General features: G+C 38.7%; 1 long non-coding RNA gene across 1 annotated transcript; it reads left to right on the forward strand.

The window, feature by feature from the left end:
• Window positions 1–1,907: 1,907 nt before the first annotated feature.
• Window positions 1,908–3,425, forward strand: LOC103376157 (uncharacterized). The gene is made up of 3 exons (XR_521287.1): window positions 1,908–1,982; window positions 2,954–3,066; window positions 3,207–3,425. It is a non-coding gene; the product is annotated as an uncharacterized LOC103376157 (long non-coding RNA).
• Window positions 3,426–6,507: the final 3,082 nt, after the last annotated feature.

Below are 6,507 nucleotides of genomic sequence, written 5' to 3' on the forward strand. Positions count from 1 at the left end.
TTTGAATCTTAACATGGGATTTGTTGACAATAGTAAATAATATCAGCCTTTTCTTTACAGTAAATACATTCATACAGACTCACAATTCAGTTTTCAGAGTATGTGATCATGAGTTAGCCATGATCGGCTTGTGGGACTTTTTTAATCTTACTAATGATTGCCTCTTCTTGAATGGTTTGTGGACATAATATTGTGTAGGTCACATAGTATTTGTTAGTAATTAAAGTGTTTCTGCTTTATGTAGTAGATGGGTAGGCTTCAGCACAATCAGACTTCTCCCATGATTGCCATCATTTTCTATTTCATCGGACTAAATAGGACAAACTCCACCCATCTACTACCTAAAACAGGTTTAACTACACTGTAGATTATTTTCAAATGCTCTCTAATCATGTCCTGGTATGTGTGTGTGGAATATTTTTTAAACAACATGATGTTTTCATATATTGCAGCGATCTCTGATGCAAATGATTCGCGTTACAACCTCAAACGTGCTTTGGAAATGAGACGCTGAAATATATGCGACCGTGAACTGAAGGGAATGCTGTATTATTTTACAGAATGTGGATGAGGTATGAGCTCGTTTTTGTGACACTGTGGATGTTGTTGTTGTTGTTGTTGTTCGTTTTTTTTTTTTGTTTGTTTTGCTCGTGTCTTGTTCCCATGGTGATGCGGTTTAGTGCATCAGAGATGTGTGTGTCGTGGGGCGGAGCGTCGGTGGGAGGCTGCTCAGCGTGTCTCCCTGTTCCTCACAGCTCCTCGACAACAAGCCACTCCCACAGGATGAAAGGGGAGGAGTCACTGTACACTAGCCCCGCCCACTCAGACCCTGTGGTTCATTCACCACGGCGCAGTGAGTTGTTGAGCCAAATTCAAAGTGGAACACACAGTCACGAATACACACTCTTTTTTTATTTTCTGAGATTTCATGAAAGATTTACTGGTTACAGGACTTAAAATTCTTCAGCAGTGTACTAGAATCTGGCTACAGTTGAGGATGGTCCCTTTATTTGAAGAGTTTACAGACTTTTTTTGTGGTAACAGTGTCCCAGCTCATGTCAGTCTCATTTATTTGTCTTTTTACTTTACTTAGATTCAAAAATATCTAATTCTGAATCTACAGAAGACATTGTTGTGTTTTTTTGTTTTAACTGATCGCCAAGAAAGCCATATTGGATATTCTTTGTGCTGTGTATTCTTTATTCTTTTGCTTGGACTTGGATACAATTGCCTGACTGCACTTTTTCCTGTCGTTTAGACTTTTAAAGTTAACATGAGGATTCGCGTTTAGAGATGATTAGATTTGGTGTTCTTGTCTGTCTGGAACAGGCTGCGAAATGCCCCCCAGCTATCATCAATCTGAATTGTAGCCTGCAACTTGCTAGGCTATTTTTAATACCAGAGTATCTTCCATTCATGTTTCCTTCTCTACAGTCTTTCTCCAAATCCCCAAACATATTACAAGAACAGGAATTTTCTTGCCCTGTGTATAACATATTCCTGAAAAACTGCTACTTTTTGCTGTTATAAACACTCGGTTTTTGATTGGGCTCGACCAGATCTTAAGTGATGTGTTTTAACTTTTAACTTCAACTTTAGATTGTCCTCAGGGGGAAATATGTCTTGCACCTAGGTGAAAATATAAACCTCCCACAGAGGTAAACCTAAGATACACAAACATAGTAACAAATGAAAATGTATGTAAAAAACAAGTGTGAAACCCTACATCATAGACTATACAGGAAAGGTAATGACAGACAGTAGCTTGTTAAAAAGAATCTGGCATCTTTTACAGCATATAGACATAGATCTTCAGTGAAAAGTGTACCATGTTAGTTGTCTTTCATCTCAGCTGTCTGTCGCCTGCAGGTTGGCCTGTTCCTGCTCACTCAGTGGCGATCTGTGAAGGCCTGGAGGACTGGGGCGCTACAGACCTCTCCACCTTATCAGACTCAGATGACGAGGATCAGCCTGCTCCACTGGTGAGATTTTGTTACTGTCACATGTAATATTGGACTTTTTTTTTTTTTTTTTTGCTGTGTCAAGGAAAATCCATGACCACCAGGTCTTGCAACTCTACCAGCTACTAACTGACTGCAACAACTCACCTCCTGATGTGTCGCCTCACCAATCGGGCTTTAGAGTTCTCATGAATTACCAGTTGTACACCAATAACTGTCAGTTCACTAGACAGAAACCCAAATACATCTAGAATAAGGGCTATTTATCACTTTCCATTGTGTTTTCAACAATAAGTTCCTTACTGTTCCAATACATGCCAACTTTCTTGTGATTTTTATTTCCGTCCTCCTTAATTATTCTCCTCCTTTTGCAGCCTCCTGCTAGATAATTCCCACCTCCTGACATTTGTCAGCCAGTCAATAGTACTAAAGACCAACATGTGACTGTGACAAAGCATTTATCACAGGATTTTTGTTGCAGTACTGTGTCATGACCAATATCTTAAGGGGGTTTTACCTAATCCTAAGGTCAATTCAGTTCAGTTCATTTTAAACCATATAGTGCCTATTCAACATGAGTCAACTCAGGACATTTCACATATTAAAGTCATGACTTTACAATATTATATGACAGAGGAAATTCCCAAAAAAATCAGTGATTCCCTTTGAGCAAGCACTTGGAAGTGGTGGAAAGAAAAAAACTCCCTTTAGTGGGAAGAAAGCTCCAGGAGAACCAGGCTCAAGGAAGACAGCTGTCTGTCTTGACCGGTTGAGATGAGGGGAAAGGGAAAAAAAAAAAGGATATTGAAGACAAATAATTCACAAGAGGACTATAAACACAGGGGAGGGGGTACTAGTATAATTGGTAAAAAAGAAAAATACCAGTCAACAGTGGGAATTGTATCTGAATCTGTTGGGAGACATAGATTTAGGATTGTTGTGCAAATGGAAGTGTTGAAATGCACAGTTTTAATGATGTTTCTTCTGTTCAGGTGGCCGGCAGGTACAGAGTCATGGTGGAGAGCAGCATGGCCAGCACTGACGACATCATCTTCAACTGTGGTGATGTCATCCAGCTTCTGCATGAGGAATCGTCAGGAATGTGGTAACTTAGACCACATATTTCAGAAATAGTGATTACACCCAATTTAAATTCAAATATAAACAAGTGTGAAAATGAGAATATTAAGTGAAGATATCTTAAAGACTCTTTGTGCATCTGTTTTGTATTTTGTGTGATTACAGGATGGTGAGGAATATAAGTCGTGGCGAAGAAGGCCGCGTCCTACCCGAAGACCTGCACAGGATTCTGGGAGAAACCTGCTGAGAACCAATCAGAACGGACGATAGATGACACAGTGTTCATGATGTGTGTCTCGTCTTCTCCTGTGTTTGTCGCTTATTTGACTCACTTTATGCCTCAATACCTTCCACACACAGACTCATATATTCCATCAGCTTCCGGACCAACCCAAGGCAAGCATCAGACTTCACCGAGACGTTCATCAGTCAGTCTGAAGCACAACATCAGCCACATATGGGACTTTGCTCTTCAAACTACTGTGACAGTTTCACTTCAAAAGGCTGTAAACTACAGAATGGACCTCAGAAGACTCTTAACAGAAAGCACATACAAGCCATCGTCTGATCTGTCTTTTTTTGGCAGTAATACAGTAAATCAGTTGGACTGAAGATGTTGAAAAGGGGCTTTTATTTCATACCTACAGAGTGGACTTTTTGTTTAAGACTGGAAGTTGTATGATTTCTATTTTCTTATGAGATATCACAGAGATCATTGGTATGCCTGTTAACATATCATTACTGTTCATGTGCCAAACAGCTAAGCTAACCATTGCAGCAGCAGCTTCTTCTTGTGTAAATCCAATATGTTATCGTAAATAGCTTTAACGTGTGGTGTCATTGTTTCGAATTTAGCTAAACTTGCCTTTTGCTACAGCAGCCAGCTACATCGCTAGAGGATATGTACTTGAGGTATGCAGAAATTGCCACCTCTTTGTGGCAAAAGTGAACCATCATTATCTGTGAATCACAGTTTCATGATACACAAAAGGCAAAGAGAAGAAAAGCAATGACAACTTGGAAATATGGCTTTGAGTATTGCAATTCATAGTAACTGCAGTGAGTTGATTTTGCTCAGAGGTGATTGCGAGGGTGGTAGTGGGTTAAAAAAAAAAAAATCATTACATACCCTCTTTAGGTTTTTTTTTTTTATAGCTGGCATTTCGACATGTCACAGCAGGAATGCTACAGGAGTAATTGCATTATTGTGCATTAAAGGCAGCCAGTGGAGTTTTTGACTGTTAGTAACCCTGTGGAGTAGTTTTTCCTTGTAGGTCCCCATTTAGTTGTCTCTTGCACATGTGCAATACACAGTCCTGCCAATGGGTTTACACTACTCTGTAGACCTATATGTGGATATGAGCAGTGTGCCAAGAAAATCAGGAAACAAGACTTTGCTTGTAATCATGGACATAAACAATGCTGTGCGTTCACAAACGCTCTATGATGAATGTTTGATTGACCTTCAGGATACATATGATGTATTTTGTGAGCAACACTTGAATGTAAACACAACTTTCATTTGTTTACAAGAAATTCCCCTCAGGGCACTTTCAATGACCAAATTTTATTCTGTTAAGCCAAAATTTTACATCCCAGGTATTGTGCGTTGAGACATGCTGGACTTTAGCATAAAAGAGCCAGTTTTGATGGTGTAAGCTGCTTCTCCTGCTATGACAAGTCAAAATGTTTTCTGTATAAAGCTGTGGTAAGGATCGTTCCTACAGTGTTGGTCAGTTCCTCCAGATGAACTGTGTGAGTTTGCTGAAACCTACGCTGGCTGTTGTAGCTTCTTGTTGTAGCTCACTTGTTATTTAACTTCAAAAGTGATTTCATTTCTGTTACAGTTGCTGCTATTTATGGTGATAACGTGTTGTTCTTGTTGAGCTTTGATTGATGGATGAAAATTCTGTGACTTTGTCCATCAAACAAATCTTTGTCCTCCCCTGCTGCACCTGCAGTTAGCACTATTATTAACGTGACGAGATAAGGTTTATTTTGGTTTGTTTGCCGCTCTGCATGGACAGATCTCTGCACACGTCTAACGCTTTATTTCTGCCTGCGTTGCTATTTTTGCACCAACAGGGTAACTATGCTCAGTGTTGGGTTATAGTGCTAAGTAGAGTAATGTAGAGTTGCTATTGCCAACTGATCAGTTACAGTTACATTGTGGATTACTTCATTAGTTGTTAATACAAAATTCGGGAGAGTTGAATTGAATCACAAGAGAAAATTTACATTTGTTTCAAACTGCCTTGTGTTAAAACTGCCCGGTTGGACTTTCCCTGCACTGTAAGAAGGAGCCTGTTGTGAAGCTTTCAAACTATGTGTGAAAAGTGGTCATGACAACACTGCCACTTCGCCGCCAAATGAGCTGAGGGTTCATCTCTAAAAGGGCAGACAGACACAGTGTAATTGCTAAATATGAAGACAACTACTGTAAACTGTGAATATGTAAATGGTAAAAATCCTAATTTTAGATGTTAAACACAATTTTAGTCAGTAGCCGTCTAAATGGTAACACTTCTTTGGTCAGTCAGACGACGATACTCAGCTATCATGTGTCAAGTTTAATGTAGATTCTTCAAGTATTTGTTGTATCTCTGGAGTATTTGAATCTAATCATCCAAGATTAACGCTCAATGAAGAACAATTTTCACAGTAATAAACACCCACAGTGGGAACATTAATGTCACTTGATAGTGCAGGACTATCTAAATGAAGTGTGTCCATTGATATTTAACAGCAAGTAATATTGCATCACATTAAACTGATTTGAAATCCACCCAACACTGGCTGAACATCAGAAACTAGAAATGGATTCATTCAGTCAGGCTTCAGTGTCTTTCTCACAGTACCTTAAACTGGTGTTCGCTGCTTTCGCTCATTTTGCACTTTTTTGATATTTTGAATCATAGTGAACGCTTGTATTATAATGCAAAATGTATATGATTATTTTCCGAAATATAAGCACATGACTGTTGGATTTGACTTAAAGTGACTGATGTGGTTTTTTTTTTCTCTTAAGATGGTTTACATCTATGCAGGTTTACCGAGCTTCTTAAAGCTTCATATGCAGGCGTTTTCAGTTATTTTTTTCTTTATTGGCATCTACAGTCTTTGCATGACTAACCTATCACAGCTGTTAGTGTTGCTGCACTTGCTAAGGTAAGAAGGTTTACACTTTTGTCACTGGTAAAAACACAATTCACTACCAATTGATTTCAAAGATAAAGGCTATACTTGCAATTTGTGCCTTAAGATGAATCAGATGGGCTTGTTTTGCACCAGAGATTTTGGCAGAGCATAGAAGGAAAAGTGTCATTAATCTGCTTTTAGATCTTTGCTTTTCCTGATATGACAAATCAAAATGTCTGTTATGAGAAAGACATCAGTAATTTATTTTTGTGCAATCATGGACCTGAACATTTGACTGAATGATTATTTATTTATTTATTTATTTTAC

The sequence above is a fragment of the Stegastes partitus genome, unplaced genomic scaffold (genome assembly GCF_000690725.1).
Source record: "Stegastes partitus isolate 25-593 unplaced genomic scaffold, Stegastes_partitus-1.0.2 Scaffold3685, whole genome shotgun sequence".
In the NCBI taxonomy this organism is placed as follows: Eukaryota; Metazoa; Chordata; class Actinopteri; family Pomacentridae; genus Stegastes; species Stegastes partitus.